Source organism: Echinops telfairi, unplaced genomic scaffold, assembly GCF_000313985.2.
Source record: "Echinops telfairi isolate 266 unplaced genomic scaffold, ASM31398v2 ScPeMD7_23;HRSCAF=83, whole genome shotgun sequence".
In the NCBI taxonomy this organism is placed as follows: domain Eukaryota; kingdom Metazoa; phylum Chordata; class Mammalia; order Afrosoricida; family Tenrecidae; genus Echinops; species Echinops telfairi.
In genome coordinates, this window is record NW_022103920.1 from 4692750 (window position 1) to 4700183 (window position 7434).

Sequence of the window (7434 nt, forward strand, 5' to 3'; positions counted from 1 at the left end):
ATAGCACCTGGGGTCTTAAAGGATTGAATGTAAACAAATGGTCATCTAGCTCAGAAGCAACAAAGCCCACATGGAAGAAACACACCAGCCTGTGCGATCACGAGGTGTCGAGGGGATCAGGTATCAGACATCATCAGAACAAAAAATCTTACCATAGTGAATGAGATATTTTCATAGTGCTTCTTCTTTTTTTATCATTTTATTGGGGGCTCTTACAGCTCTTATCACAATCCATCTACCCATCCATTGCACACTTGTACAGATGTTGCCATCATCATTCTCAAAGAGACTCTGACTTTTGCATGGGAGCAGAAAGCCTCATCTTTCTCTCAAGGAGTGAGTGGCTGGTGTTTTCGAACCGGTTACCAGCCCAATGTGTTACCACTGTTGAAGTGGGTGACAATCCTGCCCTGGCGTAGGCGTGTGCTGGTGAGAGAGGAGCAGGTGATGTGGGTGAGGGCCCTTAGTGCAGGTGTTCATGACCAGCAGGGAGGTTCCACAGCTGAAATGAATCCGTCTGTGTGAGGCAGAGAGGGAGGGAGGGCGTGGCAGCAGAAGGAGAGAAGGAAGGCCGGCACTCAGTGGCCCTGGCTGCATGGTGCCCACTGCTAGTGGTACTCAAAGCAGTCCAGGAGAGGCCCCCATCTGTCCCCAGGAGCCTGACCCTGCCATCGCGCAGCCCAGGAAGCAGGGAGACTCCTGCTGAGAGTCCTCGCCCACAGTGGGTGCTCCTACCCACAGGCTGCCTGCCTGTTGTGGCGGGGGCTCCAGAGACAGGGTCGGACATGGAAAGAAAACACCCTGTCTCCCGTGGTCTGTCCCCTCCCTTGGACACTCTGGCAGCTGGGTCCCCAGGCCCCATGCCTGACTCCTGCAGGCCCTGGGTCCCGTCCCTGGAAGGCCAGGAGGATGAGAAAGCTGAGGGAAGCCACACTGGGCCTGGGGCTGGAGCGGGGCCAGGCTGACCTCGGAGGGTAGCGGGCAGGAGCCACCTGGCCAGGGCCAGACACAGCTCTTCGCTTGTTGTGCCTGTCTTTGTTCCCCCTGGGGCGGAGGAGGGAGCAATTATGGCCAATTAGGCCCGAGGGGGCGGGCTGGTGCAAGCCTGCTGCACAGCTGAAGGAACTGAGAGACATGCCCCTGACCCAAGGGGTGCCCAGACCCAAAGGGTGCCGGGTGCAAGGGCTCCCTGTGTGCACGTGTGCATGTGAGAATGTATGTGTGCATGTGTATACACTATTGTAAGTTCCCCCGACCCACACTGCACGGTGTACCTGTGTGAGGGCTCCAGGTGTGCACTTAAGGGCACATGTGCATGTGAGAGTCTGTCGGTGTACTTGTGTGTGCATGCAGATTGACCCATGCAGTGCCCTGTAATCTCACCGTGAGAGAGATCTGTGTGTGCGTATGTACATGTGTGTGCATGTACATGTGTGTGCACGTACATGTGTGCGTGTGCATGCATGTGTGTGTGTGCATGTACATGTGCGTGCACACCCACAGACGGTTCCCATCACAGCCCCTCCTCCACCTCCTCTCCTGCCTTCAAGGTCCCTCCCTCCACGTCCCCCCTTGCAGCACCAGCTGACCCCAGGCCAACTCGGCGTCCACCTCAGCCCCCGCAGCCAGTCCCTTCCTGCCAGGTGTCTGCTGTGGGGACCTGGCCTGTCCACCTGACAAGGTGGGACAGAAAGCAGCCTTCCTGAGGCTTCATGGTGGCCAAATGCCCAGCTCAGAGTCTCTACCTCCTATGCTCCCAACTCAGACCAAGAAGGAAGGGCTCCACAGAGGTCACCTCTGACCCGCCCTCAGGGCCTCTCTGTGCCTGGCTCCAGAGGTGACCCCAGTGGGGTGCACGCAGGGTCTCTCAGGTCCACTACCTCTCCTGTCTCCCCATGGACACTGCTCCAGAGAGAGGGCACTGCCTCCTCCTTTTCCCAGTAACCATGCCTCCAGCTAATGTCCCCTCTCCCCCAGCCCCAGGACAGTCCAGGTGCTAGAAGGGCCTTCTCAGCCCTCTGGTCCCAGTCTCACTGCCAGCCAGCCACGAGCAGCCCGGGTCTCAGTCTGGGTCTCAAAGCGGGCTGCCCAGGGAGCAACCTGGGCCTCAGCCTTACTGTGGTCTGCCCACAGGGCAGCCCGGGCCTTGGTCCCAGCACCATAGGCCAGCCAGCCATGGGACAGCCGGTCTGGATCCAGCCAGGGCCTGGGGCAGGGTGGTGAGAGGCACTCAGGTACCTCTGCTGCCCACCCTACCTCCTTCCTATAAAGTCAATGAGCCAGAGTGACTGCTCTGTGAGGGGGCGGAGACTGACTGCCCCTCCCTCATTACACACATAACACAAACACATTACACAAAATGAATGCACACACATGCACAGCACACAACACATGCACACACTACATGCAAAACACACCACAACACACTCATGGCACATCACGTATTGCACTAAACACCCACACCACATACACACAGACATATACAGAGTGCACACACTACACAAAATGCATACAACACATGAATACTGCATACATCCACTACACATACCACGCAGACATAGACATACACAAAGCACACATATACCACAAGCCCAAACAACACAAATACACACATACCACCTACACAGACACACACAAAACTTACATACCACCTACAAACAGACACACAAAGCATACATACCACCTATATACAGACACATGCAAAACATATATACCACAAACCCTTAGACACACACAAAACATACATACCACATACACAGACACACACAAAATACACACATACCACATACACACAGGCACACATAAAACATGCATACTGCATACACAGAAACACACAGAAAACATGCATACCACTTACACACAGGCACACACAAAACATGCATACCATTTACACTCAGACACACAAAACATACATACACACAGACACACACAAAATATACATACAACCTACACACACACACACCAAAAACATGCATACCACTTACACACAGGCACACACAAAACATACATACCACATACACAGAGACATACACAAAACATGCATACCACTTACACACAGGCACACACAAAACATGTACACCATTGACACACAGACACACAAAACATACCTACCACCTACACACAGACACACAGAGAACATACATATTACAAATACAAATATACGATGCACACACACATACCCTGTGCTCACAGCACACATGCGTCCCGCCCCCACTGGCCCGCTCTGCCTGGGGCCCAGGAAAAGACCTGCACCCACTGCATAGTTTGGGGTTTCCTGAGCACAGATCACCCCATAAAACCTGACAGCCTGATGCCGTGTCAGCTGCTCCAGGGGGCAGAGAGCTGCTATGTCACTGGTGGTGGGGGGGCGGGCAGGGAGGGGCATGAATGCTGCGCTGAGCCTCCCATCCATCAGAGTTGTGAGGAGGGGACCTCCAGGGTGTGAGGGGCACCCAGAGGAGGTGCAGGGCTGCAGCCAAAGGGGAGGGACACCCAGAGAAGGGGGAGGTCTGCAGCAGGGGCCTCAGTCAATCTAGCACTTGGGCTGGAGGTCCAGGGAAGCCTGGGGTCCCAGACCCATCTTGGTGTCATGGACTTCCCCCAAGCCCACTTCCACCCTGTCCCCTCAGCCAGTAATGGAAGCCAACAACCACGCACTCACTCTGGGTGCTGACTGTTTGGGGAAGGGGCTCCTCCTTTGCCCTCAGGGGTCAGAGGGTCCCCAGGGACTCAAGGGCTTGGGTGGGAGGAGGGCCACCAGAGCAGGCTGCCTGGCTGGCTCCCGGCTCATCTGATACATCAATAACAGCACACATCACCCGGCTTTATGAGAGGCCAACCACGAGGATGGCCCTGTGCCAGGGACCAGGTGACGCTGATCACATTCACACTGTGGATATGGAAACTGAGGCAGGCCTGGGGTCCCAGAGAGCAGTGCTCAGCAATCGCCTGACCCCAAGGCGTCCCCAGTAGGACAGCTGGTCTCTGACCAAGAAGTCTTTCCCTCACTGGACACAGACTCACCCGGCACGTCTCACCCAGCATCTTGGGCGACTAACTCTGAGATGCTGAGAACAACCCCGTAAAGCAGCCGGGGCATAGACAAGGAAGACGATGGGCAAAATTGTGCACACGGTCCCAGGACCGCTGCAATGTCCAGGCTGGCTGCAATGTTCAGACCAGTAGACACCACCCCATGGGCTGGACCCCTGAGCAGGCTTCCGGGTGTCCAGCTCCCCCGACTGTCACTCCAAACTGGCAACTCTGTTTGAGGTGGGAAGACTGGTTGGAGCCATCTCGTGTGGGCATGTCCACTCTGTCCCAGGCCACCTCTCCTGTCCTTCCCTGCAAGGGCTGAACAGGAAGCCACCCTGAGGTTAGGACCGACCTCAGTCCACCACCACAGACGGGGCCCTGGAGTGGAAAGTGGCTAACCAGAGAGCACTTGCAAACCTCAAAGGGTGACAATGTGTGTCCAGAGCCCCGCCTGACCACTGCCCCAAAGTGGCACCCAGGCGCATGGCCGCTCTGGCCTAGCCCAGACACTTGTAAGTAAGCTGTCTGGGCAGGCACGTCTGAGGAGCCAGGAGAGCGGAGGGACGGGGCACTGCAGGGTTCCTGCAGTGTCCCTCCAGCTGAGCATGGCCCCCTTCCTGCCATGTCCACACAGAGTTCCTGGTATGGGGGTGGGGGGGAGGGCGGGCAGGCAGGGGGCTGGGACGTCCCTGGAGATGTGATTTGTATTTCCCTGTTCCTGCTGGTACAGTGACTGGCACTACCTCATATGTGCCTGAGCCCAGCATTGCCCAATAGTCACCCCTCCCTGCAGGCCAGTGGGGGTACCACCTGACCCCCAGGCTCCTGCCCCCCTGCCCAGACCCCACCCTACCCTCCTCAGGTTTCTACTTCAGCAACCACCCCTGCCTGCCCCACAGTCCTGGGATGCCCAGCTCCCTGCCCTCAACCCTGGGACCCCCACCCAAGGCTTTCCCTCCTTCTTGGGGCTGCTCTCTGTCAGACCCCAGGCCCCTCTGTCCACTCCCCACCAACCCCTGGAGGAGTCTGCTGCCCAAGGAGTTTGGTGCCCACTACAGATGGCCCTATGCTTGGTGGACCCAGTGGCCTGCTGTTTGTCCCTGTGGTGGAGCAGGGGGTGACCTGAACAGAGGGGACAAGAGTCCTCTCACTGAGCTGGGCACATGGGGCCAAGAAAAATGGGGTGCAGGGAGGCGTGGTGTGGGGGACACACACACACATACAAAAACCCGAATCCACTGCCACTGAGTCAATTCTGACTCACAGCAACCCTATAGAACAGGGTAGATCTTCCCCTGTGGGTTTCCAAGACTGTAACTCTTTATGGGAGTAGAAATCCCCATCTTTCTCCCAAGGAGCAGCTGTGGTTTTGAACTGCTGACCTTGAGGCAGTGGGGGAGACCGCATAAAGAGCATTGTGGGTATAGACTCCAGAGAACGGTTAAGCCTTTGTCCTGGCTCTTCACAGCTGCCCTCTGCATCCCCGGCACCCAAGCCCAGGCCCGGACTTTCCCCGGGTGGCTGGACTTTGTCCCACCTGCTTCTGAATCTGAGGGACCCTGGAGTCACCACGGTGGGGACCTTGGTCCTCTTCCGCCAGAATGACGCGGACCCCAAGTGTGCTTCCCAAGTCCTGATTCAGCCTGGCCGAGACATCCTGGGGCTATGGGGCAGGAGGTAGGGCTGCTGCGCAGTGGAAAGAGGGCCCGCAAACTAGGGCCCTAGTTTGTGCAGCCAAGACACTGAAGGGACATGCCTGCCTTGGCCCCTGGGGACTTCTGGTCCAGTTGGGCCCAGGCAGATACCCTGGCTGGCTCAGCACCCACCCCTGAAGCTCCCCCGGGGCCACCCCCACACTCTGTGACTTCTCTTCCCAAAGAGACAAGGTAGGTGGGAGGACTGGAGGCAGCAGAAGGGGTCTGGTGAGGAAGAGAGATGAAGAGGGGTCTCTGACACCCTCCATCACACACTGACCCCACAGGTCAGCGAGCAGTCGGGGGGCCAGCGCAGCTGCTCATGTTCACTGGGCAGCCGAGGCTGTGGGCCCCAGAGAGAGGCGGCTTCCCTGGAGGCCCCTTCTGCAAAGGGGAGCAAGTGGCCTATGAGAACCTGGATCACTCTGAGGGCTCCGGAAGATGGACAGATACCCACAGCGCCCAGATCCAAGGACAAACACACACACAGATACTCACGGCATCCTGACCCACACAGACAGGTACACAGACATGCACAGACATGCGACACTCAGACACATGCACAGAGACACACAGACACACATGTACAGACACAAACACAAAGTCAGAGACATGCATACGCAGACACACCTGCACACACATGCTCACACACACTGCTGCCTCCCAGCTCCATTCTCACATGAAAGACTCCTGGTGGGGAGAGAAAGCCTGTCTCTGAGGTGGGGAGTGGGCTGTTCTCAGGGCCCGGCTCACCCCTGCCTCTCTCAGCACCAGGCTGGGGGACAAGGTCCCGGGGGGTCAGAGGGGCAGAGTGTGGCGTGTATGGGAAGGGGGGTGCACAGGTTCTGTGACTCTCAGCTCTGTGCCCCTCCCTGCTCTGCTGCAGAGGTGAGAAGAGGGGCACACACAGGCTCCGTAGCTCTTGCAGCCCCTCCCTCCCTGGAAGGTGAGGTGCCTTGTTGCCTGGTGTTCACAGGGTGTCACACGTGACTCATTGTCCCAGAACAGGCTGGCCAGGAGCTTGGAGGCCAGGAGTGGACAACATGCAGGTAGTGACACCCAGCCCACATCTCAGCCATCCTGCTGGACACTGTAGCCGTGTGTGTGTGTGTGTGTGTGTGTGTGTGTGTGTGTGTCTTCCTGCAGGAGCTCTTTCCGGCTGGCCTCTCCCTCACTTGCTCGCTCTCTGCTGGCTCCTGGAGCCACCCAGGGCACAAGCGAACCCAGTGACCTGAGCAAACTCCAAGCTGCATGAGCAGTGAGCCGACCTCCTTGATCTCACGCCCAATGGCTCCATCCTCACCCGCTGGCCCGCAGGTCGCTTGCAGGCAGTGACAAGGGAACACCCTCTCACACGCTGGAGGACATGGGAGCTGACCGTGGACACAACTCACACAGACACCCAGACCACACATGCAACACATATAACACACACATGTACCACACACACTATACACATATGCAATCACACACCACAAACAATCACACAACCATAACCACAACCACACCGCTGTATACCACATCCACATTCACATAGTTATATACCACATAAGCACATAAACACATCACATACCACTACACAATCACATCACATACACAGTCACACATCACACACAATCACACATACATGCATACACCATAGATACACGGATATCGCCTACCACACATACAGCCATAACCATACATATACCACACACATCACATA